The sequence below is a fragment of the Heterocephalus glaber genome, unplaced genomic scaffold (assembly GCF_053883595.1).
Source record: "Heterocephalus glaber isolate CG9 unplaced genomic scaffold, H.glaber_assembly_v1.0 deba00001472, whole genome shotgun sequence".
Taxonomy (NCBI): domain Eukaryota; kingdom Metazoa; phylum Chordata; class Mammalia; order Rodentia; family Bathyergidae; genus Heterocephalus; species Heterocephalus glaber.
Window position 1 is genome coordinate 48795734 of NW_028258315.1, and position 24364 is coordinate 48820097.

The window sequence follows — 24364 nt, forward strand, 5'->3', positions numbered from 1 at the left end:
ACAGGTGCCATAGGTTTTCCACCTCTCTTCTATATATTCTCTGTGGCTCTCTTGCCCTACAAAGGGGAGCTGAGCAGGGCAACCCAGGCCATAGTTCCTGCAGAGCCTAACATTTAATTTCTAGATGCTTGCAGAAGAGCTTTGCCAACTTCTGCATTAGAGACTTGCTGAGCGCTCCTCTGATTGCAGGTTTCTTGATGCTGCTGCTTAATCATAATGTAGAAAATCCTATAATCCCACCCAAAGCTTTGGCATACCCAGTGATGAATTCCCAGGTTAGACTTCCAGAAATTGCAACTGTGCAGATGTCTGGGAGCCCAGGAATCAGCAAAAATACCCTCACAACTTGCTAAGGAAAAGACATCCAAAATGCCCCACAAAAGAGGTGCAGACCTAATCTTGAGCCCTCACCAGGGTGAAGGTTTGTAAAGTGAGAAGAGGGCCAGAAATACCCAAACCGGGGCAGAAGGGGTGCACCAAATGAAAAGCAGCAGCTCATTAACAGCCGATAATAGGTATGCTGAGGTTAAAGCCACAGGTTCAAATTTCAGTTCTGCCACTTACTACAGAACTCTTAATCCTCAATTTTCTCACCTGTATAATGGGAGGAATAAAAATGCTTATTTCCTAGGATGTTGGACAGATTAGTGGAAGGCTACAACATATATGAAGTTCTCAACATGCTGCCTGAGATAAGAGTAACAACAAAGGGACCAAAGCTGTGATTACTCATAAAGAGGCACTTCACCCCCCAAAATTCAGTTGTCAACGAATAACAGGATTATAGTAAGGAGCAAAAAGCAATATTTAACATGATGAACCCAACTACAGGAAAAATGGAACAACCTTAATATAGTCCAAAGGAAAAAAACAAGCACATTTGCATCAAGGGTAGTTCAATATAATGTGGGCACAAAGAGGTAAGCTTTAGTTAGTTGGAAAAATCACTTAAGTGAAACAAAGCATTTATTTCTTAGCAGGGGGTGGTGGCACACACCTGTAATCCCAGCACTCTGAGAGGCTGAGGCAGGAAGATTGCAAGTTAGAGCCCAAAATTGGCCAATTTTGTGACTCTGTTTTACAATAAAAAGAAAGAATTGGGGGTGTAACTCAGTGGGAAGGCCCTGTGTTCAGTCCCCACTACCACAAAATGTACTTATTTCTTGACAATGCTGTATACATGAAACTGTACACAGGGTGGGAAAAAAGTTTGCTTTGCACATTCTGAGGAGACAAAGTTACACTTCTCTCTCTTAGTGCACAGTGAAAAGGCATCCATCAGATAGCATGAACACCAGCTGACAAACTCAATTTTAATATCCTTTATCATCTTATTTCCACAGCTTCTTTTCTATGATCTTAAAAATTCCAATAGTCATTTTCAGGCTGCATTTTCAAGTGTACTTAAGCCGCGTGCTAAAAAAGCACAATGAGAAACACTCAGGATGCGAAATCTCCAAAACAGCTAAATCACTGCAAAAATGATTTATTTTTCTTTGTTTAAACCAAACTTTTGACCTCTAGTAAACCGGACATCCCAGTCTTTTTTTAGGCAGGGAAAGTGCAGCTTGACTGGGAAGTTAGAGGTACATAAAAAACATTTTCTCTTTAAAATACAAATTGAATTAATTTAACACAGTTAGAGCAAATGATCATGCTATGCCCTCAATTTAAGCCTTACAGCCCCACTGAGAGCAGGCTCTGTGTTCCTAGTCTAGGCCCACACAGTTTTCATTAGTTTATCAGGATCTTGCCTTTCACTTTGCACACTGAAATGGATGCAATTCATTCATCTGTGATGGCCTCAAATACCCTTATCTTTGCTGATTTACTAGACAAGCCACAACCTCCTGTTTTAAGATTTGCCTGAATACTCAAAGCTTATTGGATCCAAACACCATTTTCACTGCACAGCAAATAACTGCACTAAAACTTCCCACCAACACCCATTTAAGCAACCCATTTTAAGGCATTTCTTGGGTTGTTTTTTTTAAGCTGAAGTGAGAAAAGTGTACTGCTGCAGATTAAGTGAACAGCACACTTCTGGTTCAAAGACTTGGTGATCGAAGGACTCAAGTGTCACCACCCATGTGACAAATCAAGGGACCTAATTAGCACACCTCACATCAGACTGCTGCTAAGGTGGGGTCACGACACAGCCTTCCCGATTCTCCCCGTCCAGTACTATTCTAGTCCCCCCTGCCGCTCCTGCTTCTCACCTTTACCTGACAGAACCCTGCCACAGTACTAAACTTGGATGAGCAGGGCCGTGCTGGCAAGAACCCTCTCTCACTTGTGTGGATGTCTGGCATTCAGGTCACATATGGCCCCTTGGGCAGTAGCTGGATTAATGCGTTGCGCTCAGTCAGGTGCAACAAGGGAAGCGCGAAAACAATTCTCGGCCTCATCCATTGTTGGTTCCCCACTGACGCTGTGGGCTGTTGTAAGCACCAGCTGGAAGATGGATGCTGGTATTTCCAGAAAGACCGTTTGAATCAGGAGGGGCTGTGATGGGCCCCATGCTGTGGCAGGGCATCATTATTTCCAATAACTGTCTGCCTAGGCTACTCGGTGATTTCTAAAGCCAAGCACCTCCTCATCCCAACAAAACAAGCAGTGCTTACTTGAGAGGCACTTTTGTACTTAGTTCCCACATAATATCACAATGCTGAAAACATCACTCTGTTAATAGTTTATAGAGAAAATCAGAAAAGAACATCATCTTCTATAAATAATGATTAAGGACAAACTGCTTGGCGAGTGTGCTTGCAAGTTTTCTTAGGATCTGTTGTAGGAGCAACATTCCAATTTGAGACAAGATGAGCCACCAGAATCTCCTGGCAGGCATGCTCTCTGGAGAGAAAGCCATGCTCTTCTGTTGTGAATATCGGGGACAACAAAGAGGGAAGTCTCTGGCAGCGTGGTGGCAGAATGCAGAAACTGGGTTCTGAGTAGTTGTGTGATTGTGAAGTCATGAAGCCTTCCAGGGCAGGGTTTCCACCTCTATAAAATGTGGGTCACTGGGTTTTTGTGGAGATGAATGAAATATTGTGTGGGAAGTGCTCTTAGCAAGGGCTTGGCACTTCCAGGGGGTCAATAAATGGTGGTTATCTTCACCAGGAAGTGGGGCTGCTTCCTTGAGGACAGAGGCTATTCTGATCCAGTGGTCCAGACTCCATGTTGATCAGGTCAATTCTCACTTTGCCTGCTTTAAGCTTTTATTCCTCCTGTCTTTCCCGTTTCTTGTGTCCTCCCTCCTACTTATCAGTCCTGTCCTGGAACTCCACATTTGCTGCTATAGACCTTTAAGGCCCCAGTGAAACCCCAGGCCACCCAACCCCTCCTCCCATGCCACTGCAGCCCTGGGGCCAGTGATGTTACTTGACCTTCTTATATTTGGAGCCCCACTTAGGATGGCGGGGACAGCTGGACTTCCAGGTTCATTCACACCTGATCACTCCACCTCCACGAGGCTTCTAGGAAGCGAGACTGCCTGTGTGTCTTTGTGTCCTCTACAGCCCCAGCACATGCCCACAAGTCTCCCAGGTCCTGATTGTTGCTACTAACAGTGTGGTCCCCAGAGCAGCCTTGCTGGCATCACACAGAGCTTGTCAGAAGCAGGCTCGGCTTCTCCCCAGATCTGCTAAGGCAGGAACCATCCCCAGGTTGTTGGTGTGCACTAAGTTAAGGACCGCTCTCCTCTGGCCTTTCCCATGCTTCAGTCGTTCATACCTTCCCTTCAGGGGTTTTGCCATTTTCAATACTATCTACACTGTATTTTACTTAATATGTGTTTTAAAATTATTTTACCTGGACACTCTTTCTTAGCCTCATCCTAAGCAATGCCTGTTAATAATTTAATCCAACCTGTTAATAATTTACTTGACAAGACAGAAAGAGTGTCATCTTTTATAAGATTGGAAGGTCTAGATGAAATATTTTCCTGATACACATTAAAACAGATAGCCTTTAAAGTACAATGTTTACAAAATTAATTCATATACCCCCAAAGCATACACCTGGCCCACTTGAGTAAATGAAGCTCTAGACTCCTTGGAGCTGGGTTGGAAGACATCTCCCCAATCCCTGACCCATGTCCACTCCCACCAGCACAGATGCCCCAAGGGCTGGGGAAATTTGTCTTCAAAATAGATACAGAGGAAGAAAACCTGGTTGTGTCCCTGCACTGTCCCTTTATAACTCGTCATGTCATGTAGCCTCTTCTGATCTATGCTGATCTAACCCCAGCTTTCCTCCAAGTCAAACAATGTGACATCATGAATGAGAACAGAGGCTCTGGAATCAGAATGACCTGGGTTAAAATTAAGGCTCTATTACTTGCTAATTTCATTCAGTCTCAATGTTCCTTATCTGTAACATGAAGGTAAGAACAATACATGGACATCATACCCATTTCACAGGATTTGTTAAGAAGAAAGAAAACAGTAACTGGAAAATGCTTAGATGGAAATCTAGCACGTAGTTGCTGTCCAACGAATAATAGCTAGTGTTATTTTCCCTTGCGGTTACAAAGCACAAAAGAATAATGGATACCATTTAGCAAGTTTTTAACAGGCAGCGAGCACAGTGTGAAACAATTTATATTTTCTCATTGAATCCTCACAATAACCCAGTGAAGTAGAAAATCTTATTATCCCCCTGTTATGGATGAGGAAACTGAGGCACAAAGGTCAAGCCACTTGCCCAAAGCACACATTTAGTAAGTGGCCCAGGTGGATCTGAGAGCAGACTGTGTGGTGCTAGGAGGACGTGGGACATCAGAAGCAGCATTTGTTGCAATGACTTATGCAGCCTCTCTATACCATACTAGTCTACACACAGACCTTGTCAAGCCAACAACCACCATGTGATTCTTCTAGCCAAGTGGCAGCCTCAGAATCATTTTCCTTAGCTGTACTAGGAGGCGGGGAGGTCTGGTGGTTTGGATGCGGGTTCAGTGTGTCTCCTAAAGATTTACATGTTGGAAGCTTGTGGCAGTATTGTGAATCCAGTGTGGCAGTACTGGGGGGCACTGGCACCTTTAAGAGGTAGGGCCAAGTGGGAGGGGATTAGATCATTGAGGGCATTGACTTTGAAAGGGTTTAATGCTTTAATGACCACAAGAATGAACTGTTATAAAAACAGCAAGCTTATTTGGGTGCTGTGGTACACACATGTAATGCCAGGAATCTGGGACATGTGTAGTGCCAGCTACACAGGAGGCTGAGTCAGGAAGATTGCAAGTTCAAGCCCAGCCTGGGCAATTTAGCAAGACACCGTCTCAAAGTAAAAAATAAAAAGCTCCAAGGATGTAGCTCAATGGTAGAGCATTTGTCTAGCTTGAGCAAGGCCCTGGCTTTCATCCTCAGTACCAGAGGAAGAAGTGGGGGCCATGCCCGGGCCCTGTCCCACTCTCCTGCTTCCTGTCTCTCCTTGTGATCTCTCAGACCTGCATACCTTCTTGCCGTGATGCCTTCTCCACGAGCCTTCACCAGAACTGAGTGAAAGCCTGTGCCATGCTCTTGAATCCCCAGAACTGTGAGCTAAATAAATCCGCTTTCTTCATACCTTACCCAGCCACCTATGCTTTGTTATAAAAACAGAAAATAGACCAATATGGGTTAAGAGTTACCACCTGTGAGCACTGACTGAAGGCAACTCATGGCATCACTGCTCCTTCTCCTCACAGAAGAGCACCTGGCAACCATGAACTGCTCTTGTTACCATGGGCTCTGTTATCTACTGAGCCTTTACATCCACCCGAGACACCGCTAGTCATCAGGAGTTTGAGTCTGGCTATGGCAAGCACATTTTTTCTCAAAGTATAACATATGAGTACATTTTTAAAAATTCCAGCCAATAATATAGGAGGGGTCAGGTGTGGTAGTGCACGCCTGTATTCCTACCAATCGGGAGGCTGAGGCAGGAGGATCACTAGAGTTCAAGGCCAGCCTGGGCTACATAATGAGTTCAGGGCCAGCCTGAACTACATAGTGAGGCTGTTTCTAAATCAATCAATCAATCAATCAATCAGTCAATCAATCAAAAAAACAATGTATAAAGGGCTCGTTTTACCCCACATCTGCACGAGCATTTGTTGCTTTTTGTGTTCTCGATGCAAACCATTCTGTCTAAGGTAAAATGGAATCTCAGAGTTGTTTTCATTTGCATTTCCCTAATGGCTAAAGATTATGAACATTTTTTCATGTACTTATTAGCCATCTTTACTTTTTTCTTTGGAGAAGTGTCTACTCAGTTCCTTTGTAATTTTTTTAATTGAATCATTTATTTTGGGGGTTAATATGGATGAATTTATGATTTATTCTAGATAAATAGAATATTATTATTCGATTTATTCTAGATATTAGCCCTTTATCAGAAGAGTAGCTGGCAAAAATTTCCTCCCATTCTGTAGGCTGTCTCTTCCCTCATTGATTGTTTCCTTTGCTATGCAGATGGTTTTTAAATTTGAGGTAATCCCATTTGTTGATTCTTGGTATTATTTTCTGTGCTATTGGAGTCCTGTTCTGGAAGTCCTTGCCTGTCTCCATGGCTTCAAGTATTTCCCCTAAATTATCTTTCAGCAGTTTCAGTGTTCATTTTTATATTTAAGTAGATGATCCATTCTGACTGATGTTAGTGCAGGGGATATGAATACAGTTTCTATCTCCTGCATATGGATAACTACTTTTCTCAACACAATTTGTTAAAGAAGCTATCTTTTCTGCAACATATGTTTTGGCCCCTTTAAAAAAAAAATTAGATGGCTAAAGGTGCCTGTGCTTGTTGCTGTGTCTTCTATTCCATTGGTCTACTATTTTGTGCCAGTACCATGCTGTTTGTATCACTATAGCTTTGTAGTATAACTTGAAATACAAAGTAGAAGCCTAGAGTTCTGTAACTACCTCAAAGTGAACATCTATGTAGCTGTCATTCTGTTCCCCAGAAGCTTCCGAGCACTTTTCCTCCTTCCCCTTCAAATGTAACTCACTCTGCCAGGGTTTCACCTCCTTAGCACTATTGACATTGGGGCTGGGTGACTCTTCCATGTGGGGACCATCTGTGCACAGCAGCAGCCCTGCCCTCCACTCACTAGATTCCAGCAGCATCCTGCCCCAAGTGGTGACAACCGACAATTTCTCTGGACATTAACAAACATCCCTTGGGGACAAAAGTCACCCAGGGTTAAGAACTACCAGACTATTACCAGACACTTTCTAGATGTCCTTTATCCTTTTACCACACAAGAATGCCTCCTTAAACATTATCATTTCGGGTTTCCTTGTGAAAGAGATTCTTTATCAAATAATTTAATATATTAAATTGACCCCTAATCATGGTCCATTAAAATGGCCTTACAGGTGGAGTGGCAAAATAATTTATTGTCCAAACTGAAGGCTCAGCCCATACCCAGTACTGCCTGGGTGAGCCAGCAGGACCACCCTACTTGTAAGCATCTCCACTGAGAGCAAACTTTATGCTCACAGCCACATATGATTAGGGGTTTCTTCCCACTGGTTAATTGTACATGAAGTGATGGACAATAATTAGAAGGAACACCTTCCCAAGGTCAAAGTAACACAGACCCAAATAAACACCTCAAGAAGTGGCAGACTAGAGTGCTTGTTTGTCTGTCTTGGGGCTCTGGAAGTATATTCATCAAATAATTTCCTCTAAGACATTACTTAAATAACTATATTCACCAAATTGATTTAAATAACAGCAGCACACAACAACAGCACAATAAATTGATTTAAATAAATGTTTCCAATATCTGCACATAAATCCAAAAAGGATTGTGATCACCCTTGTAAGAGGTTTCGGTCTGTTGTAAGTTTTTAATTGATATACCTAGCTGTTTTCCCTTGGTGTTACTGGAAAGTAAGGCAGCTCCTACCTATCTGACTTGTTCTGCATTTGCTCTCATAAGTCCTGGTACTGACTGGTGAAAGTAACAGCTGAGTTTCCCTCACACACATGAGGACAATATCCATAACCTATTTGCCTCAATATAACTCAGCCCATCTTCCACTACTAAGAAGAAAAGAGGAATTTCTATCTTCATTAGGCACTTTTACACTGCATTGAATATTCATTTCTGGCTTCTTTGTCATGCATTTCCCCCTATTTTCAGCAATTGTATTCATTGGCAGTCCAACCCACCAGTGTCCTTAATCCCTAGAGTCTGGGTACCTCTAAATCTTTGAAGCACAGCCCTCAACCTCAGCAGAAGCCATTCAGAACAGACAAGCCAGTGAGGCTAAGCAGAACAAATTTTGAGACTTTCTATTCAACAACTGGGGAAGTGGGGTTGTCTTTGTCCATTTTCTGTTGCTATAACAAAATAGCCAAGGCTGGGTATTCTATAAAAAAAAGAGGTTTAAGATTGAGCTTACAGTTTTCATGGCTGAAAGTTCAGTATCAGGTGAGCCCATCTGTTCTGTCTAGTTAGGGCCTCATGGCCACAACACCCTACAATGGCGGGGGATCATGTGGAAGAGACCACATGGCAAGACAGGAACTAGAGATTGTGGGGCTAGGCTTATTCTCTTTATAACAGCCCACTCTCCATGGAACCAACTTGAGTCCTATGAGAACAACACCGCTCCCTTCCGAGGGCGATGTCCCACAACCTAACTACCTTCCTCAGTCCCTGCCTCTTAACTGTTCTACCACCTCCCTACATCGCTAGACTGGGGACCCAGCTGCCAGCATGTGGAGCTTTGCAGGGACACATTCACATCACACCCAAGCAACAGCAGGGAGTTTATTCTTTTTTTGTTAGACTTGAACCTGAAATCATGTCAACTAGCAATTGCTACACAGTCCTCACAACATCCAAGAAAGAACTCTATGCACAGAGAAAAGCAGAGCTACAGAAATGAGAAGAAAGAAATGAGATCCTGAAGTCACTGTTTCAGCCCTCAGCAAGACGCTCTGGAAGCCAGTCCTGTCTATCCGCCTGATAGAACCTGAGCTCACACATACGCAAAAACACGTATCATACAGCTGTTTTATATACACCCTGTATCCTTGCTCCACACACTATCAGATTCATACACCCTGTGACTGTGCCTTTCAAACTTCCTGAATGGCCAGGGATTTAGCTCAGTAGTGCTGCTGCTTGCCTTGCAAGGACAAGGTCCCTAATTTGATCCCTGGTACCAAAAAAATCCCCCCCAAAACCAAAAAAAAACCTTCCTGAAAACAACCCAAAATGTATGTGCAACCCTACCTCTAGGTCTAGCTCAGTGTTATAAAACCACAGTCTTTACCAACATGTGATGATGTGCTGTCTTTTATCTTGTTATATATTCTTTTAATACTCGTTGTGACCCACTAAATGGATTTTATGACCTTTATTTTGAAAAACACTGTCTTATGAGATTAGGTTAAAAATGGATTTCACCAGGAAGAATGAAATAAAAAATGACAGGATAATTTCAGTAAATCGGGTTATTGAGAAAAATAAGATTGGCCCCTAAATTACCTAGATGGTTTATCAAGCATAACAGAAAAATGCTATCTTGGCACTTATGACAGCTCAGGGCCCACATTAAACAGAGAAGGAACAATCACAGTGAATTAGAAATCAATTAATTACAAAAAGTTATTTATCTTTCAAAACACCGCTAAAGCCACATATGAAGAGAGGGAGACAGGCTGAACATGGTGATGCACGTCTATAATTCCAGCTACTCAGGAGGCTGAAGCAGGAGGACTCCAACTTCGAAGTCAATTTGAGCAACTTTTCAAGACTCTGCCTCAAAATAAAAACTAAAAAGGGCTGTGGTTGTTCCTTAGTGCGAGAGCACTAGGATACTGGAGGCCTGGTTCAGTACCCAGTACAGCAAAAGAGAGACAGAAAAGTAAAGAAGGAAACACCTAAACCATGCTGATAAGCTGAGACACATTATTTATCGATAGGCTGAAGTTAGTTATGGCAGTGAAACTCACCAATGTCTGAGCATGTCAGAATGGTGCCTTTGTGATGAGCCCAGATCTCTGGAGGCAGGGAAAGAGAGGGAGAGGGAGAGAGAGAGGGAGCAAGAAAGAGAAAAAGAGAGAGAGGGAGGGAGGCAGACAGAGACAATATGAATGTGAAGGAATGAAAGAACTTGCAATAGAAGCCCCAAGCCTTTATTTATGTATGTAAGATAACTATGAAGTTCTATAAAATATTGCAGGCTGGATAAGACAGAGTATTTTTCATTGTTTTCCATGTACCCTATTTGAATTGTCAGCCAGCCAAAACTTCCTTTTTGTTTGCTCAAAAGCACTGCAGAGCCCTAATTAAATCTGTGGAATCAAATTGAGGATGAGATTTCTCAGGCTTGCTGGAAACAGAGGGCAGGGACGGTAAATACTCCTGAGAAACCTTCAGTTGCTTTCACTCTGGAGTGGCTGTGAAGTTAGCTCCTCCCTCGCTTTTCCAACACTGTGAGGTTCAAGTGCAATTGTCTGGCTGTTGGAGAAGTCCATTAACTTTTCTGCCATCAAGAAGGAAATACACGAATTTCATAACAGAGTGAAGTTTAAAACAAGCACTTGCATGCCCAGAAGAATTCTCTCCTGAGAACTTTCCCAGCAGCAATGACAAGCAAATCTCACTATGACGTATTTTGGGTAGATGCTTTCATTTTTCATCATCATATTGTTCAAATACATCCCACTCGCCTGACTGGACTTAAGCAAATAAACTGATTGGTATGTGCCGATATCACAAAGAAATGTTAAACCCTTCCTGTCTAAGAAGTCTGTGGAATTGTCTGAGTCTGTCTTGCCCTCTTCTAGGAAATGTAAGCACTGTTCTAAATGCTTGTGCATGTGTGTTATTATTTACTACAGAATTCTCAGACATACAAAAATGAAGAATTAAGCCAGGCGTAATCCCAGCCCTCTGGGAGCCTGGGGCAGGAGGATCATAACTTTGAGCTCAGCCTGGGCAATTTAGCAATTTAGCAAGATGGTGTCTCAAAATAAAAAAACAGGCTGAGGGTGTACCTCAATACAAAGGCCCTGAGTTCAATCCCCAGATCCCCCCCCCCCAAAAGATGAAGTAGAATCCTAGACTCATCAATACACCTGCTGCCTAGTTTGCGACTTTTTAAAGAGACAAAAGTATATAGAGTGCTTCCCATGTGTCAGTCACTGTTAAACATTATTCTATTTAAATTTATGAAAAATATGGAAGTCATTTGTTATTTTCATCATCATTAAGATCACTACATCAGTACTGTTCCTTTGACAGGCACGGTCTTGGATTAGAGTGAGGCATCTGTAATCAGACCTTAGCTCCTACTGAGATTCACAGCAAGTTATTCCACTTCCCTCTAGGACTTGGTTTACCACGTACTAGACTACTAAGTATGCCCCAACATGCCCACGGGGATGCCTGACACACATAGGGCTCTCCCTCCACCCTCCTTTAAAGGGTGTGTACGACAGATCAAAGTGCAGTTTGACTAGGTTAAGTAAGGCAAAGCCGCTTTTCTTTCCCTCCAGACATTTGATTTGGAAGCTCCACAGATCCCTTCCCATTAGGACAGGAAGCAGCATGTCAGGGATTGCCCTGTAATCTCACACACATCCTCCGAACTGGCTGGTAAGCTTCTGGGGCAAACAGGAGCAAACTCTGATGGATGAACCAGCTTTCCCGAAATACAGCTGCGGTCAGCACGGCAGTCTTTCTTCCTGAAGGGACCACCTTCCGACGCAGCCGTCTGGGTACCAGAAAAACCGACCACGTCAGTCCGAAAAGTTCTGAGGACTTGGCTCTGGTATGTTTACAAGTCCTAGCAGATCCCAGGAATGTTCAGGATAATTATTACCCCACCCAGAAGCGTCCAGCCCAACCCTCTCACATCTGGAAGGAAGCGGCCACACAAAGGCGAGCGAAAGACAGACCTCCACTCGCAGCTGATGTCTCGGCTGGGGAAGATTTAACTCAAGCCCTCTTGCTTTTATGAGCAAGGGCAACCACCGGTCAGTAATGGAGCTCAGGGAATCCAGGGCACAGGAAGAATTTGCCCTCTAGTCTAAAAGAAATGGCACTTGTCAAAAGAGGAGCTAAATATCATCTTTATTTTCCCCACTCCAGATAAAAATAAAAAGTAAAATACTCAAGAAAACAGATATGAAGAACAGCCCAGAACAGGAGCGGCTAGGATGCGACACACCTATGTTTTTTTTAAAGGGCAGCCAAACCAAACCTTTTGCATCCTCTGCTAAATCCCTCCCACTCCTTTCGCTGCCTTCGGAAAGTATCTCCGGGCAGCCGGATCTGGGATTCATCAGCTCTTCTCCCTGCCTCCTACAAACCTCGGGCAACCAAAGCCAAGGGTCCCAGGGGGCGCATGTGCAAACCCCACCCGCGCAAACGCCTGGAAACCGCCAAACTTCCTGTCTCCAACCACCAAAGCGACAGAAGCGCCACGCCGAGTGCCCTCGGGACTCCAGCGCAGGCTGCAGCCACCCGGAGCTTGGGGCGGGCGTCCCGCTAGGGAGCGCAGGGGACCCGCTCCTCCGCTGGGGGTCTCCAAACCTGCGTGCCGCGCCCGGGGCGCACGGGGTACCCCGCAGTGGCGCTGTTTGGAGGCCGCGCTCGGGGCTTGGGGGCAGCCGTCCTCCTACCTGCTCTGCTGCCAGCTCTGGTGCGCCGAGCGGTCGACTGCTACTTTATTGTCTCGGCTGCCCACCTCGCGGGACCCGGGGACCCGGCTGGGCGCAGGTCTGGCAACTCCGCTCGGCGCCGCTCCTTCCCCCGCGGCTGCCTGCCTCTGCTGCCGCCTCCTCCTCGTCCTCGGGTCTGCCCACGCTCCTGCCCAGCGCGGAATCCGCGCTGCCCGACTGCCCGGCTCGGTGGGCACCCAGCGCCCGCCGCATCCCCCGGCCCGGGGCTGCGCTCGCCGCGCGCCCTGGCTTGGATCTGCGCTCGGGATGCGCCCTGTGCAGCCTGCTCGCTTCCTCCGTGCCTCTGTCCCGCCTGCCTCGTCCCGCTGTCAGCCCGGCGCTCGGCTCCTTTCTCCCCTGCTGCCCCCGCCCGCCGCCTCTCCGGGGGCTGGGGCGGCCGCTGCCAATGAGACTCGGCTGCGGCGCTGTTCCGGCCCAGCCATTGTATCGGGAGGGAGGAAGGGGAGGGAGCGCGGGCGGGGAGGGGGCTGCGGCGGGTCGCCTTCCCGCAGAGAGGCGCGGGCGGCGGCGCGGGGCGCGGGCGCGGGCGCGGCCCCCCCGGGAGCGGCGGGAACTGGGATCACAAGCCCGCGCCTCTCCTTTGCTCCAGCTCGGAAATGAGCTGGGAGAGACTGGATTCTTCCGCCCCCGGGCTCCAACCATCCCAGGACCTTAGAATAAAAGGAATGAGGCTCTGGCGGGTGCGGGGGGCGCAGAATGGGCCCAAGGACCAGAGCGTCTGGGGACAGGACTTGATCTGGGATTTCCGCAAAGATAATGTGTCTGCTTTTGCAAAAAGAAAGGAAAAGCGAAGAGACACGGAGACTATCCCATACCAAGCGTTTAAGCATTCTGTGATTCAAAAGTGTATTATGCTTTCGTTGGTTTCTTTACAGACGAAGAAACTCAGAAGGCTCAGAGGTTAACGCAAAAATAGCCAATAAGAGGCAGGGCAGAAATTCCAACTTGATCTGATGCAGAGGAAATGGGCGCGGAAGCCCAGGGGAAGGAGAGCACTCATGGAGGGCCTCCTACTAGATTTTTCTAGTATCTGTAGATGAGTTGCTGAGTAGAGCCACAGAGGTCCCTGAAGGCTGGGAGGAAGTCTGCTTTAAATGTGCGTCCCTTTCCTGACCTCACTTCTCTATACACTATGAGTTAATTCATTTTTCAAAGTAAAACCACTAAAAACAAAAAAGAAATACCTTGTAACTCCATAACTATGTAACTTACCATTTTGTTGAATACTTAGTTGGTGTATGCAGTATCAATATTTTATAGAAACCACAGTTTCTAGAACCCTGATTTTGGTTGTCCTCTTTCTCCTCCTCTTCCCCTCCTCTTCCTCCTCTTTCTCTTCCCTCTCTCTTATTAAGAGATCACCAAGTTGCAAAAAGTGTGTGTGTGCGCGCGCGCACACGCGCATGCCCGAGCAAGCCTGCACCGTCATTTTCTAGGCCCTGGTACCTGCACTGAAGAGGGAGGCAGGTAGAAAGCAAGATCTGAAATGGTAGAGGCTTGAGATGGTGCGATGTCTAATATTATATGTGTGCGGGATGAGATTTAGTTAAATTTTCTTCTGATGTTGAGTGGTCTGTTTGCTTTCAATTAAATAGATGTATTAGATGCATAGCTAACATTTACAGAGTGGCTAATTACATGCCCCCCAGACCTGAGCTGTGTAAGTGCTTCAGCTGGCCTCATCTCATTTACTTCTGAGAGAAAAGGACCCACCTGGAAGCCTCTTGAGGCCAGGGGCTAAGATTGCCTTTTTTTAAATTTTAGCACCTGGCACCCAGTGAAGAGCCACTGAGTGTCATTTGAGTCAATAGATGTCTCTTTTACTGAGCAGAAACGTAAGGCTCAGAGGGGTTGGTTGAGCTCCCAGAGAGCAGGAAACTAGGAAGGGGTAGTGAGTGACAACTATCTAACCACTGCATGGTGCTACTTATGTGTACAACAGCCCAAAAAACCCAGTGCAAAGAGGAATGGCTTGCTCAGCCCTCAAAGCAATGCATACAATTTCTCTAGAGAGAAAAGAAGTATGTGTATCCCAGTCACTCAGAACAACACAAAGAGAGTGCAGGGCAAAATGCAGAAATCCTGGAGAACCCAAGGCTAGGCACCTAAAATGTGTCTGGCATATATTTGGAGGGAAATAAAACTAGGTGCAGACTATAACATAAAAAATACAAAGAGACATCAGTAAGGTTGGTCTGGGCTATTCAGTATAGTCCAGATGACTTCTTGAAAATGTGAGATATTTGCTGGATTTTCATGGAGAAAAGCATGCTGGCTTAGAAACAGAAACCCTAGACTGTCCTACCTAAGTGTGAAGCCCAGTTTTTCTAAAGATTCAACCGCTCAGCCCTCAGACACTCCTAATTTGATTGCTATGAGATAAATATACAGTGGACCCTCAAGTTACAACTGGTGTGACATACAAACAACTTGGCTTATGACCAGAACTTTAGTTTCAACTTACCACCAAAGTCTTGAGTTATGACCCGAATGCCAGCCACTTGTGCTTCCAAATGACCTCAGATCCAGATTTAACCTTTAGAGTTCTGGAAGGAACATTACAGCATCCTTTCTTGTGTGGGGTTAATTGAGAAATCCTGGGCCAATGTCTCCCTAAGAACACTGAGATCTGCCTGTACACAGGAGGGAGACTCTGAAGGCTGTGTAGAGGAGGCTGAGCTTTCAGTTGACCAACCTGAGTTACAACCAGCCCTGAGGAATGAATTGAGTTCATAAGTCAAGCGTCCACTGTATGTATAGACAAAATGACAGCAAAGCATATCATCACAAATGATTTTTATCCTGAAATGTAGAATTCGCAGGTGAAAAATCAAGGGCTCAAGAACTGCTCATTTACTTCTTCTGTTCAACAGGGATAATAATAATGCATGCTTTAAAAGGTTGTTAAGGAGTGAATTCACACAGACACAATAGCGCTTAGTACATGGTAAATTCCTAATAAACATTAATTAGTAGTATTAAAAGGGAAGGGATGGGTTTTTTTCTCACTTCAATCTTCTAATAAACAAATTTTTATGAAATACCTAAACATCAAAATTAAAAACACAGTGCAATAGAACTTCCCAAATGTTTTCCTTTATTTTTACCCTAGTACAGAATTATCAACTCAGACTACATGTTAGAGTTTGGCAAAAACATTTTTAAAGTTCTCAAATAATCACATTAGAATCCCTGGGTATGGGATTTGGGCATCAGGATGTTTCAACTGCTACATCAGTAAAATAAATATATAGCCATGACTAACAATCACTGAAATGTTGACATCCAGAGGAACTACCTGAGGTCTAGCCCTGGTTACCCATCTGCATTCTCTATTAGAGGTTTGGCCAGAGGAACCATGCTTCAGGAATGTAACTGACACTGCCTGTACTTTTTGTATAACCGGTAAATACTCTCATCTGGGTGGCATGGAAAAATATTGTGACAAATGATAATAGAACTAGATTTTCTCCTTCAGAAACTCATAATTTAATTGCTATGAGAAAAATATATATGGACAAAATGACAGCAATGAGCACCAACGGAAAACAATTTTATTCTAAAATGTAGACATTGCAGTTGACAAATCAGAAACTCACCAACTGCTCTATACATAATAGAATGCTTTTGATGCAAGATGGTGCTAGAAATTCCCTTGGCCGCTCTTATGGCATATATCTAGGTATTCCCCTAAAGCTTCATGCAATCATAGATTTAAGGTATATGCTACTAGAATGAAGGATGTGTGGTACTGGATTAGCCAGTTTAGCATAGTTCTGGGTGTGGATAATGGGAAGCCCCACCTTAGGTGTGGGTGGCACCACCGAAAGGCTTATAGCCTGGATGAGATAAAAGGGAAAAGGAGATTTGCTGCTGCTGCTGCTTGCTGCTTACCCTCCCTTGGACTGTTTCTCCTCTGTGATGCCCCTCTGCCATGTCATCCTGCCTTGAAGCAAGTTGACTATGGACTGAAACCTCTAGAAACTGAGCTAAAATAAAACTTTTCTCCTTTAACTTGTGGATGTAGGGTATTGTGTCTCTGCAATGAGAAAAGTAACCAAGACAACCCCCATTTCAAGGCCTTTGTCTTGGTTTTTCCCAGGAAGAAAAAGTGTTTTGGATATATGTGTATCCAGATTTAGCTATTGTGTTATTCAGAACTTGTATCATAAATCTTTTATTTTCCAAATTAAAACAATTTTATGTATTTATTTGTGCTAAAGGTAGGATCTATGCTCATTGGAGAAGTTTTTTTACAATACAGAAAATACATATAATAGAAATGGAAAAGTACCCACAAGTCCACCACCCCAAATGATCACCTTTTACATGCTTCAGACTTTTAAAAATGTACGTGCAAAAAAACATACAAATCATGTTATATTGATGTACTATAATTTATTCAGCCAAGCCAATTAGGCTTCTTAGAGTTTGTTTTGTTTTATGTACACTTTTAAAACCAAGGTTAAAGGGAGGTCATACCACCCCTGCAGCAATATGGTTCTCTTAATTTCAGCAAGTTTGCACTTTTCAAAGATTTCCTGCTGATCACTCAAATTTGGAGTAAGCACATATATGTATTGGTTGCACATTTTATAAATAAAGTCTTCTAAGTAGGCATATATTTACTCATTTGTAATAAGAATAACCATGCTCAGTTTGCTAAGTTGCTTACATATGTGGTTGCATTTAATCAGTAACCCTTTGGAAGTAACCATGCTTGCTCTGTCCATTTTATACATAAGGAAGGACCCAGAGAGGTGAAATGACTTGCTCAAGGTCATATAGCCAGTAAGTCAGGGGCTAGGTTTGCTCTCAGGTCTGTCTGAGTAAATGGAGGTCCCACTTACTCTACCCAAGAACTTGGCCTTTTTTGGCATTTTTCTTATTAGTCTAATGGCATGGGTAGATTTCACTAATTTCTAGATTCTTGATAGGATTTTTTTTAAAAAAGATCAAATCACAATATTGGACATATCAAAAACCTTTCCTTATAGCTATTCTATTGCTCAAGGTCAACTGTATTTTTCTCTAAACCTTTTTTTTTCTTTTTTTGTGATAGGGCCTAAGTGACTAAATTGCCCAAACTGTTGTTAAAATTTAGATCCTCCTGCCTCAGCCTCCTACAGTGCTAAGATCACAGGTTCTAAAATACTTTTTAGATAGAACTAAGAGCTGTTAATGAAAATAGCGGCTATCATGGATACACCCCAAGCCATTTTGTCCCTTCTCAAAGAGTACGTGGTATCACACATTTCTAGGTAAGCTCTAGACTCACTGAACTCCAAAGATTTTATACACTGTAATTGACAAAAGAGTGACCTGTGACTTTGTTATGGCTTGTATCTAGATGTCCCCCTAAAGCCTCATGCTCTCATAGGTGGGGCTTTTTGGAAGTGGCTGAATCTAGGGTGTGGTTAAGGGTGTGTGGTACTGGATTAGTCCACTGACTGGTTTATCATAGTTCTGGGTGTGAAACAGAAAGGCCCACCCTGGTTGTGGGTGGCATCACCCAAAAGGCTTGTAGCCTGGAGGGAATAAAAGGGAAAGGGAGGCTTGTTTGCTACTTCTGCTTCCTGCCTACCTTGCCGTGGACTGTTTCTCCTCTACCATGTCCCTGTACCGTGCTGCCTTGCCTTGGAGCCAGCAGACTATAGATTGAAACCTCTATAAACTGTGAGTTGAAATAACCTTTCCTCTTTTAACTTGTGGGTATCATGTATTCGTGGGTATCATGTATCAGGAACAAGAAAAGTGACTAAGACATACCTCATGCCTCCTTACGGGTGTTTGTCATTGTTGAGGCCTTATCAATCTATCTAAGCCCAGGACCTTTTCACATACATTGAGATGAAATTCAAGCCTCTCCTTTCAGTAACCAAACCAAGGCTATTGTGTTTTAGATTAAAATGTAACACAGAAGCATCAGGTCACCATCTCCAATCTGAATATGTCACATGATACAAATAAACATGAAATAAGTTCTTGGTGTGCACTAAGTATGATCCCCTGAGATTAAAACAAAATAAGACAACTTAATGACATATAAACAGGGGCAGATATTAGGTTAAATCATAAGAAATTGTCATTCTGTGGTTTAAAGGTTGAGTACCAGCTATTGCTGATGATCAGCTGTGACTATGAACCTGTATTATGAGGCTAACTGTCTCACTTGCTTCACATTACGGAAGCAATATAATTGAGTGTGAGTCTCACCATAATGCATACATCACTCCTGCAAGGGCACATCACTGTCTTCTTATGTGTGAAAATGCTTTTTAATAATGTCTTTTGGCACTTAAATGGCTCAAATGCCTTGGAGAGAGGCCATGGATGCGATCTGGTCCTTTAGTGGATGGCCTGAGCACTGGGGTCCCCGGAACCTTAAACCAGAGTATTCAGACAGTATCATCTTTCCTTCCAACAGGCAGGGACTCACCTCAACAAATAAAGCAAATGTTCCTTAACTATTTTGCGGCCATGTAATCTAACCAGAAAGGTCTCAAACTGGTTAGTGGGAATAATTTGGTACCAATATTGGAAAGGATTCTTTTTCACTGGAGAGGGTGACAATTAGCATGCGTTTCAGCCAGTACGGGGTTTTTAAAGTTACTGGGGGTTCAAACTTGGAGATTTTAACATAAACATGTGAATTTGTGTGTAGTTGTGCTTGTGTTTGGAGGGAGTATTCAAAACTGAGGTTACATAGACCCTTTCTTATTATTATTTCTGAAAGGAAATTGTCTTAAATTTTATTTTTAATTGACAAATTGTAATTATATATATTTATAGGGGACAGTGTGATATTTTGAAACATGAATATTATGTGTAATGGTCAAATCAGGGAATGAGAAAATTTGTCACCTGAAACATTTGTCATTTCTTTGGTGAGAACATCCAAAATCCTCTCTAGCTATTTTGAAGTATACAGCACATTATTGTTAATAGTATTCACTCTATTCTACAATAGAAAACCAGAATTCATTCCTCCTATCTAACTGTAGCTTAGTATCTGTTGACCACCCTGTCCCCATCCCTTCTCTCTACCTCCCCAGCCTCTGGTAACCATTGCTCTACCCTAGGTCCTCTACCCTCAACTCTAGGCTAAGCTTTTAGATTCTACAAAAGAGGGAAATCATGTGATTACTTGTCCTTATGTGGCCAGAATGCTTCACTTCTCAGGTACCCTAAGTCCATCCATTTGAGGGACAGGAGCATGAAAAACAGCTCTAACTATTAAAGGGTGGCATGGTTAACGAACCTTTGTAATGTTATTCTAGACACACTGATTTTCTATAAACATGTCACCCTCTAGTAACTAAACCTCCTTTTCATACTTTTAGGATTATTTCATCAAAAATTCATGATTTTCTTTAAAAATATAAAAGGAATAAAACACAAGTTCCACCCACTCAATATAGTGTTCCCTTAACTCCAGAAATAAATAGAGGTGCTCTCCTGATTCACTAGTGACTTGACTACACATTTCTTTAGGCCTGTTTCAATTCAGGCATTCTATTGGTTTGCTGTAACAGCTTTTTCTCTTAACATCAAAACATGATTAAACCTGAGGAGTTTTAGAGAACTTTGGGTCCAAAGGTTACAAATGCTGCTGAGAAGCCAGGCAAGAACATAGATTGAGTGTCGTGGGCTGGAGAATGACAAGAGGGAATGGTGGAGATGCTGGCAAATTGGAGAGCACACACTGTGTCCACAATTTGCCTCCACTACTCAGTCACAGCCCACCCCTGGGATGAGTGTTGGCAGATTTGGCTTCAAGAGAAGCCAGAAATTCGAGTGTTTATTAAAAATCGCTTGATTATTAAATGTTAGCAACTACTTTGAGACTATTTTTATTTACTTAGCTAAACAAAAGCGGACATACAGGTCTAGTAGGATTCAAGGGTGCCCAGTTTGCAACTGTAGACCCATTCCCACCTCTTTCTTTTGAAGATCAGGAAACTGAGGCTCAGAGAAGGAAGATGACTTGCCTAAGAGTATAAAATAATATCACAGGAAATTGAATCTTGGATGTTTGACTTTTGGCTTTGGGCTTTTCCAATACAGACATCTGCTTCTATTTTCTTGCTAAGATTTAAGTAATGTTCCTAATTACATAATTTCAAGTATTGTACATTGTTTAAAAGATGACAATGTCCATTGGCTTTGGAGCACGTAATTTATAGTAAATGACTTTTTGGTCACATGATCACATTATGTAAATGGCTCTAACTTTTATAAGGCCAGTGTAATTCTACTTCTGTTTATGTAGAACTTTCTTCATCTCTACTTCCCTTCATTTCTTCTCTATTACTAATTCTGGCCGAATATAGAAAAGAGTAAAATATTGAAGAGGAACCATGTTGACTACTCTGACATGAATAAGAACTAGATGGGCAGAAAAAGAAAAATACACTTGTGAATCAATGACTTTAAAAACTAAGCCATGCATACAAAGGGTTTCAGGGCAGTTTGCTCATTTTGCCAAAGCAAACAAAATACAGTCAACTTCCAAGGACCCCAGGACATTTTGGAGAAGGAGAAGAAATAATTTTTCAAGGAGTTTTAGTAACTAAAAACCTCCATTATATATCTGAGATTTTTCTCATTCTTCCTTTTCCAGAAAAATTTTAAGAATACAGAGTAGTTCAGAATATACTAGCAAATACCCCTACAGCTACAGCTCAGGAATGCCCATTGTGCTTTGTTTTTAATCAGACAAAATAAAACTTAACAGAAAAGTTGAAGTTCCCTTTGTCTCCTACTCCCAATTTTATTTTTATCTCCAACTCTCCAAAAGTAGCTGCTATTATGAATTTTGTATGAATCCTTCCAACCTTTTGTATAAATTTAAATATCCATGAATAGAACATATTTTATCTGTGTTTTAAAAATAAATATGTGGTATCATACCATATATAAGGTACCATACTATAGCCTATGTGTTTCATTTAATGACAGCTTTGTAATCATTTATCTAAATTGATGGATTGGATCAAATTCACTTCTTTAAACCACCCTATGATACTCTACGTATTATTTGTTCATTTCAGTAGATGGATACTAGGACATTTCCAATCTTTTAATTATTTTATTTTAAAATATTTAAACTAGAAGCTAATTTTCCTTCAAAGAATGACAACAAATATTAAATGAGTAGTTTATTAAGCTGCTCAAAGGACAAGGCAGAGAACACTACACTTTCTTCTAGGCCCAGGACTCCTGGCCCCTCTAGTACTGAAAGAAGTCCATGGGCCTAGTGTTTGAAACATCTATTACAATGGCTTTTTTTTCTGAAGGAAGTGTGCCTAGCTCCTGCAAGATTCCTCAAAGCCATATCTATGCCACGCAAAAGGATGAAGAATCACTACTTTTAAACGTCTCCCACTTACCATGGAAAATAATGATTGACTTCCTGAAGTTTTGCTTTATGTTACTTTGTTATTTTATTTTGAGATAGTGTCTCACTTTGTTGCCCAGGCTGGCCTCAAACGTGCCATCCTCCTGCCTCAGTCTTTTGAGTAGCTGGGATTATAGGCATGAGTCATTAGGCCTGGCTCAGCTGTGCTTCTTAATACCACTTTTAAAAGGAATTGCCATCTTTTATTGTGGCTTACAATTAAATTATATCTGACAGTTACATAATGAGAATGCACTGAATATAAGTAGCCAAGACAAATCGCCAGTAGCAAGGACAAAAACAGGCCAAGAAAACCCCCAGCTCCCGCTAGCTTGAAGGTAATACTAAAGTCCAGGAGCAGTTTGCAAATGTGGCACTGTTTACATTTGTGTTGGGTAAGCATTTGTCATGGGAGCTGCTCTGTGCAGGGGAGGGTATTTAGTTTAGTGCCATCTTTGTCCTCTAATGAGGACCTCTGCCCACAAGTTACAGTTACGACAACCAAAAATGACTGCAGATATTGTCAAAAGTCCCCTGGGGTGGGGGCAAAATCTGTTCAGGTGAGAAGCATTGGTCTAAAGTGACGAGAAGCACCCAAAGTGTGGGGTTCCATCTATGTGTCCTTCCATGAGCCACCTATACGAAATGGAGGCATGAGTTCCTGCAGGAAAGACTCACTGACCAGGGAGGTTAGAGAAGGATGCTCCTGTCTTGGCAATGTCGCAAATTATTTTATGGCTTTGGATAAGTCATTTTGACATTTCTGAGCTTCAGTTCCTTTCTTTGTGCATTAGGATAATTGGCCATTTCTAGCTGAAAATTCTGTGGTATCCTTGACATCAAAGTTCTTGCTGAATTATGAGGATGGGTGTGAGGAACCAGCATTTGGAAGTGAATATTATTTGGGGAAATATAAATAAACACAGAGAAAGCGCTTTACTAAATATTGTATGTCATCGTAAGCAACCTTTTTATTAGAAAACACAGCCTGTGGATGAGTTTGCCACACTGCTTTCTTTTAAATGATCTTGCCAATTGCCTACCTCATTATAAAGCAATCTTGTAGACTCTGTTAGCAGAAATTGCTGCCTGTTTATCTCTCTTATAAATTTGATTCAGGAAAGGGGCCCAGATTTATAGCCAAAAACACGAGAGTTCCTTCTTTTAGCTACAAAATGGACACAGCCAATGAAAGCTTCTTTAGATCACATAGACTGAGTGATGGACTGTCCTAAAAAATACAGTAATACCAGATCTACCAACAATATATTTTTGATTTTTGCTATGTCAATAGTGATATAGGTTCAAGTCCGTTTGTACCTAAATGGATACCAGAAATGGTATCCAGTAAAGCAACTCTTTAGCCACTGAACACCTGCGGTTCTCAGTTTCTAATCACATGGTCAGGATCCCAAATGGATGGAAAGGAGGTTTGGTAGTGGACATTCTCAAACTCTCTCCTATATGTGCTGCCATGTTACCCCAGCCTGGAATGTATTCCTCCCAAGTTGCTGCCTGGCTGCCTCTGTCTCTTTATGCAAGGAACAAGAAGGTCAGCTCTTTTGTGTGTTCTTTTTCAACAAGCAGAAGAAGAGCAATGGGATGAATTGGTAGAGACTGATCACCACTCTTCAAATCTGCCCAACCCAGATCAAATAGCATTTATAGTCTCTGCTTTATTTATTCTTTTTTTACTATCTTCCCTTACTCCAACAAACACTCTATAAAGGGGGCCTTTTTGACTTACTTGACTTATTTGACTTACTTGACTTATTTGACTTATATCATCTGCACCTAGGCTAGAAGTAGCACATAGTAGGGAGTCACTATGAACTTCTTGAAAGAATTAATTAAATGCTGTCCTTTCTCTCTTTGTTTAATCTCCTAAAAATTATTGGAATTTCAGAACAGAGACTCAAGGAACTCTTTCCTGGTGCTTCACACTCTGTCCTAGCATCTGATTGTACACTCAAATGATACCATGAATCTCTCTCTCCTCGTGGGTCTCATGTGAGCTCGACTTCTCCCCCAGGGACATGTGGCAATGTCTGGGAACATTTTGATGGTCATAGTTGGGGAATAGGGGTGCAGTGGTTACTACTGTCACCAAGTGGATAAGAGGCCAGAGATGCCATAACACACGTGCTAATGCTCAGGGCAGCTGCTCAACATGAGGGATTATCTAGCCCCAAATGATTCGGGTGCTGAGGCTGAGGAACCTGCTCTACTCAGCTGGTGATTTCACATTCATTTGTGTAATTTATTGCTTAC

The 24364-nt window shown here is 42.7% G+C and overlaps 1 protein-coding gene across 1 annotated transcript in view; it reads right to left on the reverse strand.

Annotated features, from left to right (window-relative positions):
• The window catches only part of Frmd4b (FERM domain containing 4B), a 351908-nt gene extending 339137 nt beyond the window's left edge, over positions 1-12771 (reverse strand). Inside the window, exon 1 of the mRNA XM_087182007.1 lies at positions 12634-12771. The gene's annotated coding sequence lies outside the window, so the exon portion shown is untranslated. The remainder of the gene's footprint in view (positions 1-12633) is intronic.
• Positions 12772-24364: the final 11593 nt, after the last annotated feature.